General features: G+C 33.7%; 1 long non-coding RNA gene across 1 annotated transcript in view; it reads right to left on the reverse strand.

The window, feature by feature from the left end:
- Positions 1–1,338: 1,338 nt before the first annotated feature.
- Positions 1,339–20,740, reverse strand: part of LOC140845442 (uncharacterized) — a 69,346-nt gene continuing 49,944 nt past the window's right edge. Inside the window, exons 2-3 of the long non-coding RNA XR_012124197.1 lie at positions 3,930–4,011; positions 1,339–1,382 (exon numbers count right to left, since the gene is read on the reverse strand). This is a non-coding gene — a long non-coding RNA (uncharacterized lncRNA). The remainder of the gene's footprint in view (positions 1,383–3,929; positions 4,012–20,740) is intronic.

The raw sequence follows: 20,740 nt of genomic DNA on the forward strand, positions 1-20,740 counted from the left end.
GCATCAAATCCTCTGTCACTTTTCTTTCCTGACACGCACTAAAAGCCCCAAAGCATCATTTTAAGGCACAAAAGTGCTCCAGCAATGGTTAATGGCACTACAATTTTTTCCCCCATGGAGAATGCCCTTCTGAACTAGAAAACAGGCAAAACTAGTCTATTAACGTTCCTTTGAGAGAGGTGTGCTTCATAAAAATAGTAATGCAGATTTGGAAAAAGAATAAAAAGTCTCAGACTTTAAAGACTAAAATGCATATGCAGTCGGTAATCACCTTAATGAATGCTAAGTAAAGGGATTGCGCACAAACTCCTATATCCCTGAGAGGTTAATGCTAAACTCACATTATATGAACAAGGTACAACTTAACCCAGAAACAAAGGTATGCGAGTTATTTACCTTTCCTATGGCTCCTCTCCATTTATTAAAAGCACAGAAAGAGATCAACCAAATTCACTTGCCCTGTGTGTGTGTTTGAGAGATATGTGAAGTGTCTTTTTCCAGTCTCATATTAGCTGCACTGAGATCTTGAACATTATTTTCTTGTGATGAGGGAAAACTGCTTGTTTGAATAAATAACTGACTGCAGCAGATTTCATATACAAAAATTGTCTCCATTCACATCAGTGTGAATAACACCTTGCTTAGGATCCTAAAAGGGCCCTTGAGGCGTGAAAGGTGAAATTTTCCTCACTTTACTCATCCAGCATATGCTGTTTCCTGAAAGAAAAATGAAAACATTTTTTTCTGCATACTAAATGAAGTGGATATGGAGTTTCTGAGCATACTCAAGAATAGAGGGAATAATACATACCCCCCAAAAATATAAAAGAGAATATATAAAAATTATGGAAAGAGAAAATGGCTGAACTAGAATACTGATTACCAAAGTGATGTTAACATTCTCCTCACCTTAACTAAACTTTAGGCAGGCTTCTTTCGACTACAGACCGCTGACCCCGCACTTTCTTAGAGCATTTACTTTAGACTGCAGTTATGAACCATTTCTCTGTCCCATCTCCAGTGCAAATCTTCTCCCAGTCTGTTGCCAGTTTAACAATCAGAAATGTCTTTCTTAAGGTCCTAGAAGCCAAGCCCTTGAAATGTAATCGTCAAGAAAGAGCTGCTATACAATCTTAAAGGAAGGTGGGGGCCTAATGTTGATGAGGACTAATTGGCTAACTGGTAAACACCAGCGGAGTGATCACATGGACCAACCTCCCTCCTTAAGTCCTCCAGTAGGTTTCCCCTCCACTCCGCCACCCCTACCCTCCAATGTACTTAAAAACAGTGACACCTACTTTCAGTTGATCTCACTCTGTTATTGCAATAGTCTTGAATAAGGTCTTTCTTGTCTAGCCAGCCAGCACAATTTTTCTTTGATACTGAGGAGAAAATAGTGATAAATTCCCAGTGGTGATGAAACCAAATGAATACTATTTTATTATAAATGATTTATGTGCCATCTTACAGTGGGCTACCTCCCAGCAAAATCTTGTAGATTTTGCTACCTACAGCTGCCAGTTTTAGTGGTTCTTTGGGAGACAGAAAAAGAGGGGCAGTGTTTAGTAGGGATGAACTTTATAGAATAATTGGAAAGAAGGACGATGTATGTCCTGACTCTTGAGAACATAAGCATTCCCTTGATTATTTACAGAATTCTTGGTGAGGCCTCCCCAAAGTGTGGGATTGGAGATAAAGTTGTATTTTAAAAAAGAATGACTCCAGAAAGTTGTCAGCAAGCATTAAGGATGCACTATGCATGCACAAAACTTCTGCCTATGCTTATTTATTGTGGCATCCAGTCTTAGTTGTGTTTTTAGCTCCTTTGTAAAAAGCTCTGCAAAGTACTTATCATGAACTATTTGTTACTTGAAAAGGTTTCTTTTTATACTTACTGCAATTATCATTGCCTCCTGCATCTGTGTTCAAAGTTCTACATTGACAGAAGGGGTGTTTTTATAGTACTCACGTTGGGATAAGGAAAAGAATTTCCACAGTAAACTCTGAGCTAATGTGGGTTATCCTTTTGGGCAGAAACCAGGACACTGTCCCCCTTCCTGTGTGACATCACTAAATGTCTACAATATCTACTGTGGCCCAAGGTTTATACAGTTTGTCTATTTCACAACTTCGTGGAATTGTAAGTAATAACTCTGAAGTGGAAAAGAGTCAAAATAAAACATGAGGAAATCAGACAGCCATCCAAACTTCATTGTAAAACTGAGACTATTTCATTACAAGGAAGGCATGTCTTTGGGAAAGTTGATTCATTGTTGCTCTAATATTAATAGAATATATGGATTGTAGCCCCAGATGTGCCCTGGATGATGACATGCCAGTCTAGAAAATGAAACAGTTAGCCTGATCGAGAGCTAGGCTCCCTTCCAAGTCTATAGTCCTTTTCTAACTCCCCATTTGTCTTAATTCCTTCTCTTCCTTCCATCCTTCCTTCCGTCCTCATGCCTTCTGATTCTTCCTCCTCCTTCCCTCCCTTCCTTCCTTTAATTTTCCCTCACTCTATCCCTCCTTTTCTGGATTCAATGGCAAATGCAATATTTTCTATACCTCAAAACAATTTATTGATGGTAAACCACAAGATTTTGAAAAAAATACAAGGAAAATATCATAACCTTGGTCAACAGTGCAGAACATCAGCTTGCTTTCTCTGTACTGGTTGTATGTTACTCCCTAGTGAGAAACAGAGTGCCAGCTGGCAGAGGCCAACAGATTATTTGGGATATATTGTATTAATTTACTGCAATTACTATGATTAATGTTTTCAGAACAAAACTGTAAGGTTTTCCTAATGAATGAAGCTGAAATGTTTATCTTATTATAATGTTGTAGCATTGTGTTAATATATAATGGAAAAAAAAACCGAGAGAAGCATAGAACAGCCAAATCATAAATCAGCATACAAAAAAAATTGCTTTTAAATATCATTACCTCACTACTATAAAATTTCACAAATTGAAATGTAGGAAGTGTATTTGGTATTTCCAATTGATCCACTATTTCTCAAGGCTTAAATTCAATTTCCATAAATTAAAGCTATGTGAAAGAAAAAAAAATTCCCAGTAAAAGTGCATAGTTACAAATTGAGGTAATTAAAATAGCATCATTGCAAAATGAAAGACATAAATAAGACAGTGTGACACTTGCAAATACAAAAGAGTAATGGGCCTTTCTATATAGAATTTATCTTTAATAAAAATGAATGGATTGCAGTGTAGTAGTTAAGAACTTGGTTTCTAAAGTCACAGAGGTAGAACTACAAGTTAATTTGTGGGGCCTTTTGCAAATTACTGAAATTCTCAATGATCTCAAAAGTTGGATTCTTGAATGTACACAAAGCCTTTCTAAGGCATAGCATGGGTGATTTAAGAAAGTCAGTTTTCAGAACCCCAAATATTGCCTAGAATATACTTCCACACATGATCTCCTTTTCCACTTTCTCTATCACAATTATCCTTCTGCTAGTTGAAAAATTAAGGGAAAATTCTCACCTAACCCAGGTCCTTCTATGGAAAATTATCCTGGGGTTTAAAAGCTACTGAGGTGCCAAATAAATAAATGGACAATTCAAAATACTTGTGTTGGTGAAACTTCCTTGAATATGAGACTTACACCCATTGTAGGATTTAGGGCATTGCATTATATATTAGTAACTACAAGTGTGACATTGGAGATGGAATATTTTGTCTTTTGTTGGAAATCCTGAGATCAATTATATTATAGGATAAGAATTTGGGAATGAAGATTATTTTCATTTTAAAATCTTATCTAGTCCATCCTTAAATTATTGTCAAAGAACCTACTGTTCTTGCGGGGGGAAACCCATCAAAGTGAAGCAGAGAGACTATCAGTAAGAAACGATGGAAGTGGTACTTCAGTTCACCCAGGGGAGGACTCATAGAAAGGCTTCATACCTTTGGTATTTCTGAATTGATCCTTTCCTTGTCTCACTCTCTCAATTGTTCACAATGTTTCCAGTTAGAAGTCCTGCTGGTCCTTTTGAAGTAAATATACAAGATTACTTTGTAAGTAGTGGCTTCCATTCATAAGCTACAATTGACATATTTTTAAAAATAGTTTGTTATGTGGAATAGTTTGAAATGAATCTTTGGAACTGGCTTTATTAATCTGTAATCAAAGCTATCCTCTAGAGAAAGTAATAGTAAAATATTTCTTTCCAGCCTCATTAGTAAGATTTCACTGAAGTTTCCTAAAACAAGAAGTGTCTATATTTGTTTCATTGGCCAAACTAAGTAATATATATAGAACACGTGGGAATGTACTACATTTTCATGTTACTAAATAGTAGCATAAGAAAATCCATTCCAATCTTCCATGATCTTGGTACACTTCCCATGTTACGGAATGACATAATTTCCAGCAAAGCTGCTGAAAAACAGTAACAAAATAATGTTCACTTTTATTTATATTTGTGTGTTTACCTTGAGAACACTGCTGTTAAAATTGATCTTGGTAAAAACACATAGGAAGATATCCTCTACTCTATTCAAAGTCTTCTCAATACAGGCATAACATATAGCCTACATTCATTTCAATAGTTTTTGTGGCTTAAAAAGTATGCTTAACATCCACATTTTCCATGTCTTTGTTATATAAAACATAGAATAATTTAAATTTTGTTTTGTTTTGTTTTAGTAAAATCCCTTGGAATGGAGAAAGAATCATGAGAATGATTTTTGGAATTTAAGCTTTGACTTAATACTTTATGTTATACTGTTTCAGACTACAGAGATGGGATGCCCTCCCTATATCCAAAACCTCTGAGTAGTTTGCATGATGTTTCCCATTACTTAATAAGCTTGATGTGTGAGACAAACTCCACAGGGAATGAATAATACCTCTTGTTTTGTTTTGCAAAGTCAGACGTAGACCAAGGACAGAAACCGGAAGAAAGAGAATATGTGAGTTACTGAGTCCTGCATACAAAACAAGAGTTCATCATTACAATAGCAGCATATGGTTTCTAACCACTTACAAATTGGTAGGCATAAACACAGAGATAACTGTAGAGCAAATCTCTATAAAAACAGAATTTTAATATCTGTTTCATTATTTCTGGAAATTTAATGAGTCTAGTGGCTGATGCTGTCCTGGGAATGTTCAATAAATAGTGGTTATAGTGGGTAATCACCTCTCAACTTAACTTGAGTACACCTTGTATTATAGAAAATCTTCCCATGTGCTATATAGCATAGTGCTTCCCCAGCCCAGTTTTGTATCTAAATTACCTGTGGAGTACTTTCAAAGCAAATACCAGAACTCTCAGAGAGATGTAGAATTATAAATTCTGAGTTTGGATCTCTGAACCTTGATGCCCTGGACATTTTCTAACCTATTTATTGGGAGCAGTGATTCCATTCATTGAATTAACACTGTTCCCTTTACAAGCAAGCTTCCTTTCATGCTTCTTAACCATCAGTCAGATTTTGGTCTCCTCAATGCATGACCTGTATTAAAACTCTTTAAAGTATAGAAACATAGAATCATCTTAGAAGTTAAAATAACTTGAAATTCTTTAAGAAAAATACCTTTAATATTTGGTTGTATGTATTTTAGTTTTTGTTTATTCTATAAATATATATGAGAATCAGCATAAGGGAGGTAATACCACATGAAACATCATCAAATCCAACATATCAATGATTGTAATGGGCAGCATTACTTATTGAAATACTAAGAGATTAAAAAAAGCTGAGTATTAAAATTTCACTCAATGTGTTCTTAACACACACCTTTTATTATTAGACTTATTTCAGGTACTATTTTAGAGTTACCAAACTACAATGATATATGACCCAATCACCTTGGGCTTGACTGTATAATTTTGTGTATGTCAGAGAACAGGAAAGTTTTGTGAGCATTTCCTATTTGCCTAAACTTTTGTTTTCATCAATTGAGTAACATGTTGCTGAAGGCCATGCAGCCTCTGTTGAAAGTCAGCAGGAATTTTCTTTCAAATTGATATTTGATGCCTTAATGATACTTCTACATTATACATGAATCCTTCACATGAGCAGTTCATTGCTTAGAATCATCTTCCATCTATTAAATGAGATTAGGAAATTCCTCCTTTCAGTTCCTATTCTTGTGTGGTAAGGATACCTCTTTTTACAGATATCCCAGTAAAAAACATATCGCAGCTTTATCTACCTATTGGGACCTTATTTTCTCAGGGCAAATAAAGCTCTTTATTGTTGATTTGCAGAGATCATAGAATGAGTGTCTGTTCGATTCCAGTGGATGATACTTTGCAAAAGTAACTGCAGTGTGTTAAATATATCAATAATTTATGGAGACACAGTGTTTCATGTTTTCAACACATGGCATTGTTAGTAATTTTATTTTTAACCATTATGATGGTTGTGCAATCATAACTTCTTAATTATGTTTTCCTCATTATTATTAACTGAATAACAATGACAGTAAGCAACATTTCAAATGCTGGCATTTTCATTATAGGGATTTTGAGTTTTTGTTTATTTCTTATGGCCATTTTTCTGTTGGATTATTTTTTCTTGATTTATAGGAATTCTTCATAGTTTCAGAAATTAATCACTTTTTTATTGTATGCCTTGCAAATATCTACTCTGTAGCTTGCTTTTTCATTTTCCTGCGTCTTTGAACTAACAGAATTTCTTAATTCCAGTGTATCTAGTATATGAATATTTTACTTTATAGTTAGCTATTTTGTTCTATCCTGCTAAATAAATATTTTCCTTACCTCCAAAAGAGTACTTTCTACATATTTTTATAGTAGACTGACTAATTTCCCTTCCATATTTAGAGTTTCAGTCCACTTGGTGTAGAGTGTGAGGTGGGGGTCAAATATATTTTACCTTTTCTTTTAGTTTGCATATCCAAGAATCTAAATTACTCATAGAATAGTCTACCTTTTTCACACTGTTCTGAAAATTCACATTTGTTAAATACTGTTTCCTTGTTTGCCTCCTATTGTACTCTAATTCAGCTTCATGTATGCATTTGTCCATCCTTAGGCCAATAATTGTCTTAATTACACTCGCTTTGTAAAAAAGATTTAAAAATATTAAATAAAGCAAATTCTCTACTTTATTCATCTACTTCAGTACTTCCTGGCTAGTCTTGAATCTCTGTAATTCAAATTTTAGATATTTATAATATAAATTTTAGAATACACCTTACAATCTCTGGAAAAAAAACTGTTGATATTTTGGTTGAGGTTCCACTGCATCTACAGATCTATTTGAGGACAACTGATATTTTGCAGCTGAATCTCCCATCCGTGAAAAGTTTATCTATTATTAAAGTTTTTTTACATTTCCCCACATTTTAGTGAAATTTATTCCCATTTTACTTTTTAAATATTTTTTAAGTTATTTTAAATTATACTTCTTTAATGTTTGTAGGGTTGTTAGTGATGTTTCCTTTTCCATTCCTCCTATTGGTTGTTCTGTTTCCTTTGGTTTTTATTATTCTTCAGTTTATCCAGGTGCTTGGCAATGTTTTAAAGAATCTGCTTTTAGCTTTTTAAGTCTCTAGAATGCATGTTGTTTAGTATCTCAATAATTTTGGTTTCTATATTTATAATTTATTTCCTTGTGTGTTTTTAAGGTGATATTTGCTGCAAATTTTCCAATTTATTTAGAGCAATGCTTAGCCTATTAATTTTCAAACATCCACCTTTTCTGATAATAAGATTATACATTTTTTCTAATCAGGGCTTTAGTTGTACTCCAAAGTTTTGATATGTAGTGTTTTGTTGTCGCTCAGTTTAAATAATTTCTAATTTTCATTTTAATTCATTATTTGACCCAGAAATTATTGTAAAAGCATTTTATTTATGTATTTATATTTTGTGCCTCTTTATCCCCTTCACCTATTTCACCCACCCACCTCAAACCTTCCCCCATGGTAACCATGAATTACTTCTTAGTGTTAATGAATCTATTGCTGTTTTCTTCACTTCATTTTGTTTCATTTTTTGATCTCACATATAAGTGAAATCATATGGTATTTTCTTTCTGCACCTGGCTTATTTGAGTCAGCCTAATACCCGCTAAGTCCAACTGTGTTGTTGCAAAAGGATTTCTTTTTCTTTTTTATGACTGGATAGTGTTCCATTGTGTATACTTTGGTTGCTTCTATGTCTTGGCTATTATAAATGATGCAGCAATAAACACAGGGGAGCATATATATTTTCAAATCAAAGATTTTGTTTTCTTCAGGTAAATTCCTAGAAGTGGAGTTACTGGGTCATATGGTATTTCTATTTTTTGTCTTTTGAGGAAACTACATGCTGCTTTACATAGTAGGTACACCAATTTTCATCCCCACCAACAGTGTAGGAGGTTTCCCTTTTCTCCATATCCTTGTCAACTCTTGCTGTTTCTTATCTTTTGGGTAGTGACCACCTTATCATGAGGTGATTTCTCATTGTGGTTTTGATTTGCATTTTCCTGATGATTAGTGATGTGGTACCTCTTTTCATGCGCGTGTTGGCCATCTGTGTCTTCTTTGGAAATGTCTGTTCCAGTGCTCTGCCCATTTTTTAATTGGGTTGTTTTTTTGGTGTTGAATCATATGCATTCTTTAAATATTTGGGATATCAACCCCTCTTCAGATATATCATTTATAAATATATTCTTCCATACCATAGATTGCCTCTTTGTTTTTTTTGAAGATGTCCTTTGCTATACAGAAGCTTTTTAGTTTGATGTAGACCCACTTGTTTGTTTTTCTTTCCCTTGCCCAGGGAGACATGTCCAGGAAAAAATTCTCAACTTATATTCAAGAGACTTTTACTGTTTTATTCTAAGAGTTTCATGGTTTCATGTCTTATATTTAGGTATTAATCCATTTCAAGCTTACTTTTGTGTATGGAGTTAGGGAGAGATCCTGTTGCTGTCCAGTTTTCTTAACACAATTTATTGAAGAAATTGTCTTTTTTTCCATTGTATATTCTTGCCTCCTTTGTCATATATTAATTGACTACATATGCATGGGTTTATTTGTGAACTCTCGATTCTGTTCCATTTATCTTTCTGTCCGTTCTTGTGCCAGTGCCATACTGTTTTAATTTCTGTAGCTTTTAAATATAGAAGTCAGGGAGTGTGATACACCCAGCTTTGTTCTTCTTTCTCAAGATTGCTTTGGCTATTCAGGGTCTGTTGTAGTTCCATATAAATTTTAGGATAATTTGCTCTAGTTCATTGAAAAATGCCATTGGTATTTTAATAGGAATTACATATAGTCTGTCAACTGCTTGAGAAGGATGGCTATTTTGACAATATCAATCTTCTTATCCATGAGCATAGGATAGATTTCTATTTATTTGTGTCTTCAATTTCTCTCATGTCTGTCTTATATCTTTCAGAGCACAGGTATTTCACCTCCTTGGTTACGTTTATTCCTAGGTATTTTATTCTTTTTGATGCAGTTCTAAATTGAATTGCTTTCCTGATTTCTCTTTCAAGTATATTTTTAAATTTCCAAGTACTTAAGGGTTATCTAGCAATCTTTTTATTGATTTATTTGTATTTATGGCTTACTTGTATTGATTTCAATTTTTCTTGGACTAGAAGCAGAATGTAAAGTTAATGAGAAAGTGTAGAGGTATGACCCAAATTGTTGGCTACTTAGGTATCAATAAGCTGGTGATGAAATTTGGATTGCCTGGGGAAACCAAAACAATGTTTATTTCATATTTCTTAACTAATACTAATTTATATGAAATACAGTTATTGGTTATTCCATGCAATATAAGTATATTGAAACCAGTAAGACAGGAACAAATATATCTTAAAATAAGTGTTTTTTTTTTAAAGGCTTTAAATCCCTGAGGTGAAGGATTTTGGAGAAAAAAATCCTTTCTTTATATTATGGTACTTATTATTATTTACTTATTTGGCCAACCTTTGTTGAGCACCTACTGTGTGTCATAAATTATGTTACATACAAGTGAAATAACCCTGATCAAAAGAACCAGAGGCTCTTTCTTCATGGAGCTTAAGGTTTAGTAGGTATTAGGAAATGAGTCAAAAATATGTCAGGCTATTAGTTTGTTTGGGTCTTTTCAGAATGGCATATCAGTGTACATATTCTATGACTTCCTTAGGAAAAAACATGATATGGTACACTGTGCTTCTAATAAACTCAAATTTTATAATCATAATTTTTTTCTAGCATGCAAAGAGGCCTTAGCTATATTTGGAAGTAATTTTTTATGCAGTATAAAATTTAGGCTTTGAAACATGTTACTTAAAATAGTCAGATATTATTACTACTAGAGTTAATTTTGCACAGATTTACATCATTTAGGCAGAAGCTGAAACTGTTATGAGGCAATTCAAGAATATATTTTATTGAATTTTTTAATACTGCCTTCTGAGAGTTACACCTGAAGACAAATTGTATATGAGTGCTTGCTACATCTACTAGTCAGCTTTTCTATTTTTTTAGCGATGGGGTAAGCCCTCATAATAAATACCAGTAAATATCAATATATCAATATAAGAAGAACAATTGGTCAGTGTGTCAACTGCCAAATTAAGGGGGAAAAACATAAAACAAGTAATAAGAAGGATCTACCTCCTTTCCATCTTGCTATAAGTTACCTTGAGGAAACTAAGTAGAAAACATTATTTTGAGGAAAAAAATAGGACAAAAGTAAAATTAGTCTTCATTATTACAGATTCCATACTTAAAATTTGCCTACCCCCTAAGATGCATTTGTAACCTCAAAATCAATACTTGAAGTGGTTTCATGGTCTTCATAGACATGCTTTGAGTGTAGAAAAACTTGAGTCACCTTTAAAGCACATTTCTGAGATCAAACAAGATGATGTTTGCACCTTCTTGTTTCAGCTTTCATTCTGCAAACAAGTATCCTTTTCGTGGCTGACTTAATACCACATTATTTGCATTTTTGTGCTTTTCATTGGCTTCACTATTTAAAGTGGTATCCAAAGCATCCCACTGAAATGTTCTCTTGGTTTCCTAAGGGTAAGAATGATGTACTTTATGGAGAAAATACATGTGTTAGCTGAGTTTCCTTCAGGCATGAGTTATAGTGTTTTGGGCCATGAGTCCAAGGTTAAGGAATCAGCAATATCTATTATACAAAGTGTTTTAAACAGAAACACACTTAAAACAAGGTTATGTACGGACTGGTTCACAAATGTGTGACCAGAGACTCTCAGGAACCTAACCCTGTGTTTCTCCTAGGAGCAATGGCTCAGTGCTTGCTACTTCAGTGTTCACAGCACCTTTACAGAACATTACTGCCATGAATAATGAGATTCAGCTGTACTTTAATGGGAGTTTGGTGAGCATCTGAAAAATCTATACATGTCCATACTTAAGAGAACCCAATTTTAGCCCAATTTTTTCCTTGTTGCAATCAAGGCAAGAAACCAAACCAAAAGTGGTTCAGTGACAGAATAAAATGAAGCAAGGATATGTCTCTAGGGGAATCAGAGGAAGAAAAAATAAAAGCTGAAACATCAAAATCCTTAAATAACTGTGGAAACTAGTGCAAAGTTTTCCACTGCAACAAGTTTCACTAGAAATCTTCAAAAGGCCATTCAGTTCCCTTAAGATTCATCATTATCCACTCTGGGTGGTTTAAGATATTAAAGCTAGAAATACTTCCTCATGCATAAGAATACATTATTATTTTTTTTAACTGGAGTATTTATTCTTTCTTCACTGATTTCACAAATAGCGACTCAACCCTCTCTCTATATGTAACCAAAGCTCAAACAATGCCTAACAACAAGTACATCATGTTGTACAAAGACCTACACAACATGTAGGTTTCTATAAGTATGTTGAATTTATGCATTAATGAAAAATGAATTATATGCATTTGGGATTCAGGTGTGGAGAGAGATATGCATGGCCATTGATAAGCTATTTTTAAAGTCACAGTACTATTCATCCCATGAAGCAGTTTATCAGGAAGGTCATTTCAAGGAAGTGACTAAATAAAATTATAAGTATTTGATGAGAAATCTAAACCATTTGAAGCAAAATCACTTAGGTGCTACAATTGGATCCTCCCTAAAGTTAAAAATAAAATAAAATGGGTTAAGAAAAGTATAATCCCTTCTAGAAAGAATCATTTTGCTTTTGAAAAGTAGACTTTGTTGTTTCAGCGTTTTCATCAGTTTAAAACCACAAACAGTTTAGCAAATGATTAGATCTGATCTAGAGCCCATCTTCTCTAAAATTTCTAACTATGAGGAAATTAATAGGTCTTTCAATATAACAATCATGAGCTTCAAAGGGAGGGTAAGGCTTGGTGGCAAATTAAGACTGGCATGAACCATAAATAGAAATATTTGTAAACTGAGAAGTTAATTAGGGTCAGAAGACAGTCTTTGTGCTTGAGAGACACAGTAATATAATGTGTACTTATTTGAGAACAGGGGTGGACAAACTATGGCCCTTGGGCCAAAATCAAGCCAGTCTGTAGCTATAAACAGTTTCATTGAAACACAACCATGCTTCACTTAGGCATTATCTTTGACTGCTTTCTCATAACAACAGCAGAGTTGAGTAGTTTCTATGAAGACCTTTTAGCCTGTGAAGCCTAAATATTAACTACTACTTTAAATTTACTGTCTGGACCTTTACAGAAAAGTTTGCCAACCCCTCTTCTAGACTAGTATTTCCTATATAGAGTTAATAATAAGGCTTCATGCATTCTGTTTTGTTTACCTTTTCTTCGCAGGTGTTTTCAATATTTTCTTAATATTGAGTATAATACATATTATAAAATATTTGATTTCCATTGAATGGTTTCCTTCCTTTTTACTAAATAGATATTAAATCACTGTACATGTTTTTACTTTTAGCATTTCTCTCATGATAAATGGTTATTTGATTAAACCAAATATTTCTGATACTAATTACAGAAAATTAGATTGAGAAAACAGAATACTATATAATATAAATACCATATAATACAATTATATGATTTCAGTCCCTTTGTTTTTCTCTTTTAATTTCCCCCCCAATGGATCTAGGAGCTGATGACAAAAAATTTAAAATAACAGTATAAATGTTTGTCTCTGACCTAAGCTTATTGTCTACCTTGTAATTAGTTTTGCCAGATCTTCAGTTTCTTCTCTCTCATATAAAATATGTTTTTCTAAAGTAATACTTCATAATGATTTGAGAATATGTGTTGCTCTTATTTTTCAGGGGCACTATTTCCTTTGAACCCTGAAACAATTAGTATAATAAATATCATTTCAGTGCATTAAATTGTACTGCCCTTACTGAAGAAATGTAGTATTGTTTTGGAAAGAAATCAAACTTTTGGGCAAATTCAAGTTAAAGTATTTAAAGTAAATGAAGAAAAACAACTGCAACCTAAGATTTGGTATTACATTTTGCCTAATATCATATTATAATGACACAAGAAAGAATAATATAAAACAGGTAACTAAAGCATGTATCACATAGCATCTGGGCTGCCATCCAGTTTGATAAGCTCTGAGCCAATTGATAACCTTAACATATTAAAGATGTGAATTCAGTGATATAGAATTATATTGGCCAAAAGAAATATTATTTTGCATTTGATTGCCTAATGCTGTATTTTTGAAATTAAATTGTTTGCAAATAAGTGCTACATTTTTCCAGTTCTTTGGATGATCTAAAGATATGTAATTGAATAGAACTGTAATACAATGCAACTTTTCCTGTGGTCTCAAAATTCCTGCTGAAGATTCAAAAAAGACAATAGCTAATAAGCTTCCCCACAATCTGAAGAGAAGATTCCAGAAACAGTCACAGAATTTATAAAGATGTGACCAGACCTTCTGCTTCCTTTAGTCCCACAAACACTTCCAGCCCAAATAAGAAAAAGGTTCAGATTCATCAGAGGAAAGATTTCATCCTAGTACTCAGTTGTATGATCATCAAAAAAACGTGGTAATACTCTTTGTTCCAAACAAGTTTACTGGATTCCAAGAGAAGCATGTATACAGATTGGGAAACCTACTGCAGGCAAAAATCACATAATGTTCTTCAGATGGATGATTCCTGATCTGCAGAAATATGTGCCAGAGCGCTGGAATGGACTTGGGTATGAGAGTTTTTGAATGAGACTGGCATGTATAGAATATCAACCCCTTTAGAGTTTCAAGTCATGAATGTAGAGGCTAAAAGTTCATTCTTTTCTACATATTTCTGAAAGATTGCAGATAGAACAGCCACAGAAAATGGAATGACAATAGAGGGAAACATTGGGAATCCATATATGCCTGCTTTAGTGTGGTAAGAATTAGCGTTGACATAAAATACAGGATGCAGGGTTTAATTTGGATTTTAGGTAGACATGGAGTAATTTTTAATGTAAGTATGTCCTAAATATTTCACTGGACATACTTATTTTAAATATGTTTCATTTATCTGAAATTCAAAATTGATGCCCTTTGTTTTTATTTGCTAAATCTTATAAGCCCAGCTAGAATGTATGCATGAATTAATTAAATAACTACTGGCTGTAATGACAAACTCCAAAGGGTATAATGGTTCAAGTATTCTAGAATGTATTTCTTGGTTATGAAGATTTTATAGAAGCAAGCAGTTCTTATTTGATTGGATCCAGATTTATCTCATCCTGTGGTTCTATCCTTTTCAAAGTTGTGTTCCCAGGTGTCTGTGCTCAACTGCCTCAGTGAAGCAGATCTGAAAAGAAAATAAAGGATTGTACACAGGAATTTTTAGGGGCCCTGGAAATGGCACTCGTTAGGGATTCATTGGCTAGAACTCTGTCGATTCTCCATACCAAATTAAAGGGAACCTGGAAAGTGTTGAATACGTTTATGCTCAGAAAGAAAAGCAAGCAGGTTTGGTGTACAACTAACCTGGTCCTAGCACCCTGAGTTCCCATCGTAGCAGTGGCAATTCTGAAAATTAATGTGACCCAGTTTCTTTAAAGGATTTTGTCCAAAAAAGCACTCTCCATAGAAAGGATCTTCATCGATCATAGACAATTGTGTGTATCTGTGGGTGAAGGCAAAATGGAGAGAACTGAAGAAGGGTTTCTAAGTGAGTAGACAAGGTGCATTTCCGGTATCAGTAAACTTCAATGTGAGGATCCCCATACACAGTCTCCATAAACCCACAAATACAGTCTAAAAGAAATTCAGCATTCAAACACTTGTCACAGCACCATTGATTCTAAATGTTTACTCCTCGTTCCCAAATGCCTTTTTCATCCCTGTAAGAAGCAGAAACATAGGGAAAGAAGGTAGCAAGAATAAAAGAAAAGATTATGCCATCTACACTGCATGTCAGGCTATAATCAGAAGCAAGAAATAAGGGGAAATAAAACCTTGCAATTGAGTGTGAGAATAAATTTATTTGATTCGGACTATTCAATACATGTAAGTGGCTGACATTTCTTCTCAGATGGTACTCAATGCTCAGAGAAGAAAAATCTAAAATGGAATTGAATACAATGGTTGATGGAAAACTAATTAATATCCCATTTATATCCTCTAACTATCATTCAGATTCTTCAACAGTCCAGTTACATGTGAAGAGAAGTTATCAAGTGGGCTTTTCTAAATTCTGGATGTTTCTAATAATACCTATAAGTAATCAACAAGTGTTTCCTTGGAAACAAACCTTTTCTTGTTGTTTGTTTGTTTTTTAATTCTATTGAATTTAAAACCATGTGTCTTATATATAATTGAATTTCAGCCAAGAACAGATGAAATACAGAACCAGACGGAAGTTTTGACTGGTGGAAACTGATCCCAGGGGCCAAAAACTCTTGTTCAAGACTTGATTACAGAGAAAAAAAAAAATAAGAGGAAGGAGAGTTGTGAAAATTGGCAATAAAGATTGCTACAAATCATAATTGCTAATAAAAGTCTATAGTTGTTCTTCTGACATCATCAGTTTACAGCATATAAAGTTCCTGTGGGTTGTGCTTAGAATATTTTAAAACTCATACTAGGGTTATTAAAATTTAGCAGAGAGTACTTACATTTAAGAAAGTATCATAAATATTTCATTGCAAACTGTTTTGATGTACATGAAAATAATGCAATCCAAAGATATTATTTTCATTGTATTTCATTGTAACTCATCTCCTAAACAATTCCCAAGTTCTCTAAGTAGCTAGATAGGAAACAATATTGGGAAAAAAAGCAAATATCAGTCAAGCACACTATCAGGGTATCAGTGTGGTGGAAAGATGCTGGCATATAGTTGTGCATAAATAGTTGTTCAAGAAATATCCTAAATATTAATAGATGCATTATCATCTCCATAAAATTAATGTGTTTTCAAAGCTACAATTATCAGAAAATAAATAAATACTGGAAAGAATGGAGGTCAGCTTTTGTATTATGATGTTATTAGTATTAGAAGAGCCCATTTATTAAGAAGTAAAAAAAGCCATATTTCTCAAGTTTTTACTGTAACTCACAGTGTCTCTTTAAAAATCATGTATTTTGTAAAAGCAAACTGGTAAAGCCACTAAGGAAGACTGTATGGAGTTTCCTCAAAAATTAAAAATAGAAATACCATATATGATACAGCAATCCCACTTCTGGGTATACATCCAAAGGAGGCATCTATATGCTCATGTTCACTGCAGCGTTATTCATAATAATCAAGATGTGGGAAAAAACCTAAGCATCCATCAACCAAAGAACAAATAAAGAGAATGTGGTGTATGTATAAAATAGGGTATTATTCAACCTTTAAAAAGGAAATTGTGTCAATTGCAACAACATAGATGAAACTGGAGGGCATTAGGCTAAGCCAAAGACAAATACTGCATGGTATCATTTATTTGTGAAATCTAAAACATAAAAATAAGGAGTCAAACTCACAAAAGCAGAGTAGAAAAGTTGGGAGATGGGAGAAATAGGAAGAGGTTGGTAAAAGAGTATAAACTTTCAGTTATGAGAAGAATAAGTTCTGAGGATCTAATGTATAATATGGTGACTGCAGTTGACAACACTGTATTATATAATTGAAATTGCTGTCTTGCATAACTGGAAAGAGTAGAACTTAAATGTTCTCACCACAAAAGGGGGGGTATATGTGGGTAATGGATATGTTAGTTCACTTAATGGAGGGAATCCTTTCACAATATATACATGTATCAAATCATCAAGTATGCTTAAAAGACTTTACAATTGCACTTGTCAATTATACATCAATAAAGCTGAAAAACACAATCTATTTCAAAAACTTGATTATCAATTGCTAAAAAAATGTGCAAAGCAGTTATTCAGTGATTTTATCAGATAAAACGAGAGTCAACATATTCTTGTACCTACTGAAATGTCACATGGGAAGGCAGTATGCACACCAAAAGTGTATAGAATTTGTCAGTTGGGAATTATATTCATAAAGGTTATTGTCTTATGAAACCAATATGACCAAAAAATAGACTGATTCCTCTTAGCCATCTACTTCCCACAGTTCTAGATTCATTCTCCTCATTCAGCATTTATCTCAACAATGGGTAGAGAATGTAATGCATGGTTGAAATGCTGGCATGGATAAAACCATGGGTTTTAGAGGCAAAATGCTGGGGTTCAAATCTTGACTCTGTCATCTACTAGTTACATAATGTTTACAAGTTATTAAAAATTTTTGTAACTAGTTTTCTCAATGAGGAGATAAAGAAAATAATAATGATGCTTTTGAGGATTCAGTGAGTTACCTTTTATAAAAACACCTACAAGAGTCTAGGTATGGTAAACAGTATGAAATTGTGCTTCTTACCCTTGGGGCTTAACATACTTTTATTTCTCTGTGTTTGGGTATATTGACTTCTTTTTTTTTTTCAGTAGTAGACATTTTTAAGAGTACAATTCACTGGCATTAACTGCACTCACAATGTTGCGCAACCATCATCACTATCCATTCAAAACCTTTTTCATCATCCCAAACAAACTCTGTAAACCTTAAATGAGAACACCCCATTCATCTCTTCCCTCAAGCCCTGGTGAACAATTTTATTTTCAAGTGTGGGTTTATTTTTAAATTATAAAGATTATATCATTTTCATTACACATAATAAGCACTTTTAGCTTAAAGCTAAAACATTCACATTTAAGCTTTTTAGAAAAAGATGTTTTAAAACTGTAGACATTTTAAAGAAGGCAAAAAAGCTGAATATTACTTGCAGCACAGGTTTACCCTTAAATATTTATTATTTATATCTCAAGGCTGTTCTGAAAAGATGAAAAAATTAACTAAAAATACTTTACAATGAGCAATGATTTTACAATGAGCAATGATTAAAATCTCCTTTTTATTGAAAGGTCATATTAATGACATAATAAATTTAAAGCTTCATCGAGCATGTAGTTTGTACCAGAATACAAATGGTTTTACATGGTCACTGTAGTTGTTTTGGAGTGATTATTATATCAGGAAAAGGAGATTTCACCAAAAACAAAACCCAACTTTCAAACTCTTTTCAAAGAGTTTCTGATTTTCAATTTAGGACAGAAGAATAGCATTTAATTATTACACCTCTTGCTTAATAGATACATGATAGATTACACCAGGTCATTACAAGAATTTTAACGTGCAGAATAATTAGGCCAGGCCTGTCTTATACCACTAAAGAGAAGCATGCAGGGTAAATATGAAACTTGTGGCAAGCAATCTTGTCTCAAACATTTCTTCAGTTACTTCATAGGGCCCATTTAAAGTTCATTCTGGTTGATGTAACAGTTTCTCTCAGGGTATAAAACACTGCAAAAATTTTTATGCACCAGGAAGTCATAGTAATTCAGTTCCAAGAACAGACAGAAAATGCTGCATACAAAGCATATGCCAAACCACTTGAGTCTGGTGTTGAAGCTGAGACAAGGTATCTAGGACTTTTGCAGTCAGGTCCTGCTCCTTGTCACTCCTGGCCACTTGGAACCCTCTCTGTGGCCATTTTCCTGGGCCAGACTGGAGGCCATTCCTTCACCCACCCATGAGGAAACCCCTGGTAACTTTTAATCTACTTTCTATCTCTGTGAATTTGCCTATTTTAGATATTTCATTAAATAGAATCATATACAATATTTGTCCTTATATGTCTTATTTCACTTAACATAATGTTTTCAAGTTTCATCCATTTAACATGCATCAGAATTTCATTTCTTTTTAAGGTTTAATAATATTCCATTGTATGTTCATGCCACATTTTATTTTATCCATTCATCTGTTCATGGGGTATATCCACCTTTTCGCTATTGAAATTAGTGCTGCAATGAACACTGGCATGCAAATATCTGTTTGGATCCTGTTTTCAATTTTTTGGGTTATAAACCTAGGACTAGAATGGCTGAGTCATATGGCATAGTGCATACAGAAGTTGACAGTGCATGGCCAAAAATGAAATTGGAGTGGTAGTAAAACCTGGCTCATGAAGAACCTTGACTACCATCCTTAGGTAGGTGGCGTTAACCCAGAAGACAATGCACGTCATGGAAACAGTTTAAACCAGAAAATAAAATAAAGATACTTGAATTTCACAGTAATGGTTCTGCCAGCTGATTAGATGACTGGAAAAAGAGTTAGAATGGAGAGACAGAAATCTGTTAGATGTGTGTTAACTACTTACTGCAATAACTTGCTAAGACATCTAAAATGAAACAGTAGGTTGAGTATACAGATTAAGATGGATTTGCTCACAGCACTAGTTTTGGTAGTTTAAGACATGAATTTCCTACTTTCACCAATGATGTTCTTATTGTCATAAGAGGTGGAAACCCTTTTTTAACAATTGTCTTTAAAGATCATAAAGAAGAACATAGTGAGTCTATTACACAGTAAATTGTTTTAAGTCAAATAAAGATGACTTTTCCATTTTCCCCCCAAATTTGTTACTTCAAGGTACATTTGCAGTGTATACTTTGCAACATTTACTGAATAATTGGCTTATAAATATGATCTGTATTGTCCTTAGTATAGGATAGAAGAAAGAAAATCTGTTGCATTCAAAATAGTAATATATAGCTTTTATACCATAAAATTTTCAGGACAGACACCATTTTCTTTGTTGCTACTGAACCTAAATTAACAGTCAATTGATTGTTTTCAAATATGGGTCCATATCTTGTTTCTTTATGGAAAATAAATTTTGCTCAAGTAAAAATTATGATGTTCTCCTTCCCTCATTTATTCTTCCCTCTCAATAATTCCATCACATTTCCTTGGGCCCTTTAAAATAATGATCTTCTTTCCTCTTTTGTTCCTTCTTCCTTTCTAATTGCTTAGGGACTGCAGAGTCAAGAGAACCACGTACCTAAGAACATAAGAGTCATCCTTATATACCCAGAGAAACTCCTGTGCTAGGCGGTGATAGCCTGTGAAGGGTTAGACATTATATGCAGCTAGATCAGAGAACACCAAAAGACACCACTGCCAAATTGCAAAATCAGCACTAGGTTCTGAGTCAGCAGATGGAATGTCATATTTCAGGATATCTAAACTCTCAAAGAAATGTTATCATTTTAATACTGAAAGAAGTTCAAATACTTAAAAAGTTGTTGAAAAAAGAGTTATCCCAAGTTGTAAATAAATAAACCAAAAGGAGGTCTGCATATCCTTTCAAAGTCATACTGGAATATTGTCTAATAGGCCCAGTCAATGATTATTTAACTATCTAGGCCTATATGCCTTTCATTGACTTGCTGTTTACTGTTAATTAGGCTTCAGATCTATGAAGCTGTGACAG

This window comes from Manis javanica, chromosome 2, assembly GCF_040802235.1.
Source record: "Manis javanica isolate MJ-LG chromosome 2, MJ_LKY, whole genome shotgun sequence".
NCBI classification, from domain to species: domain Eukaryota; kingdom Metazoa; phylum Chordata; class Mammalia; order Pholidota; family Manidae; genus Manis; species Manis javanica.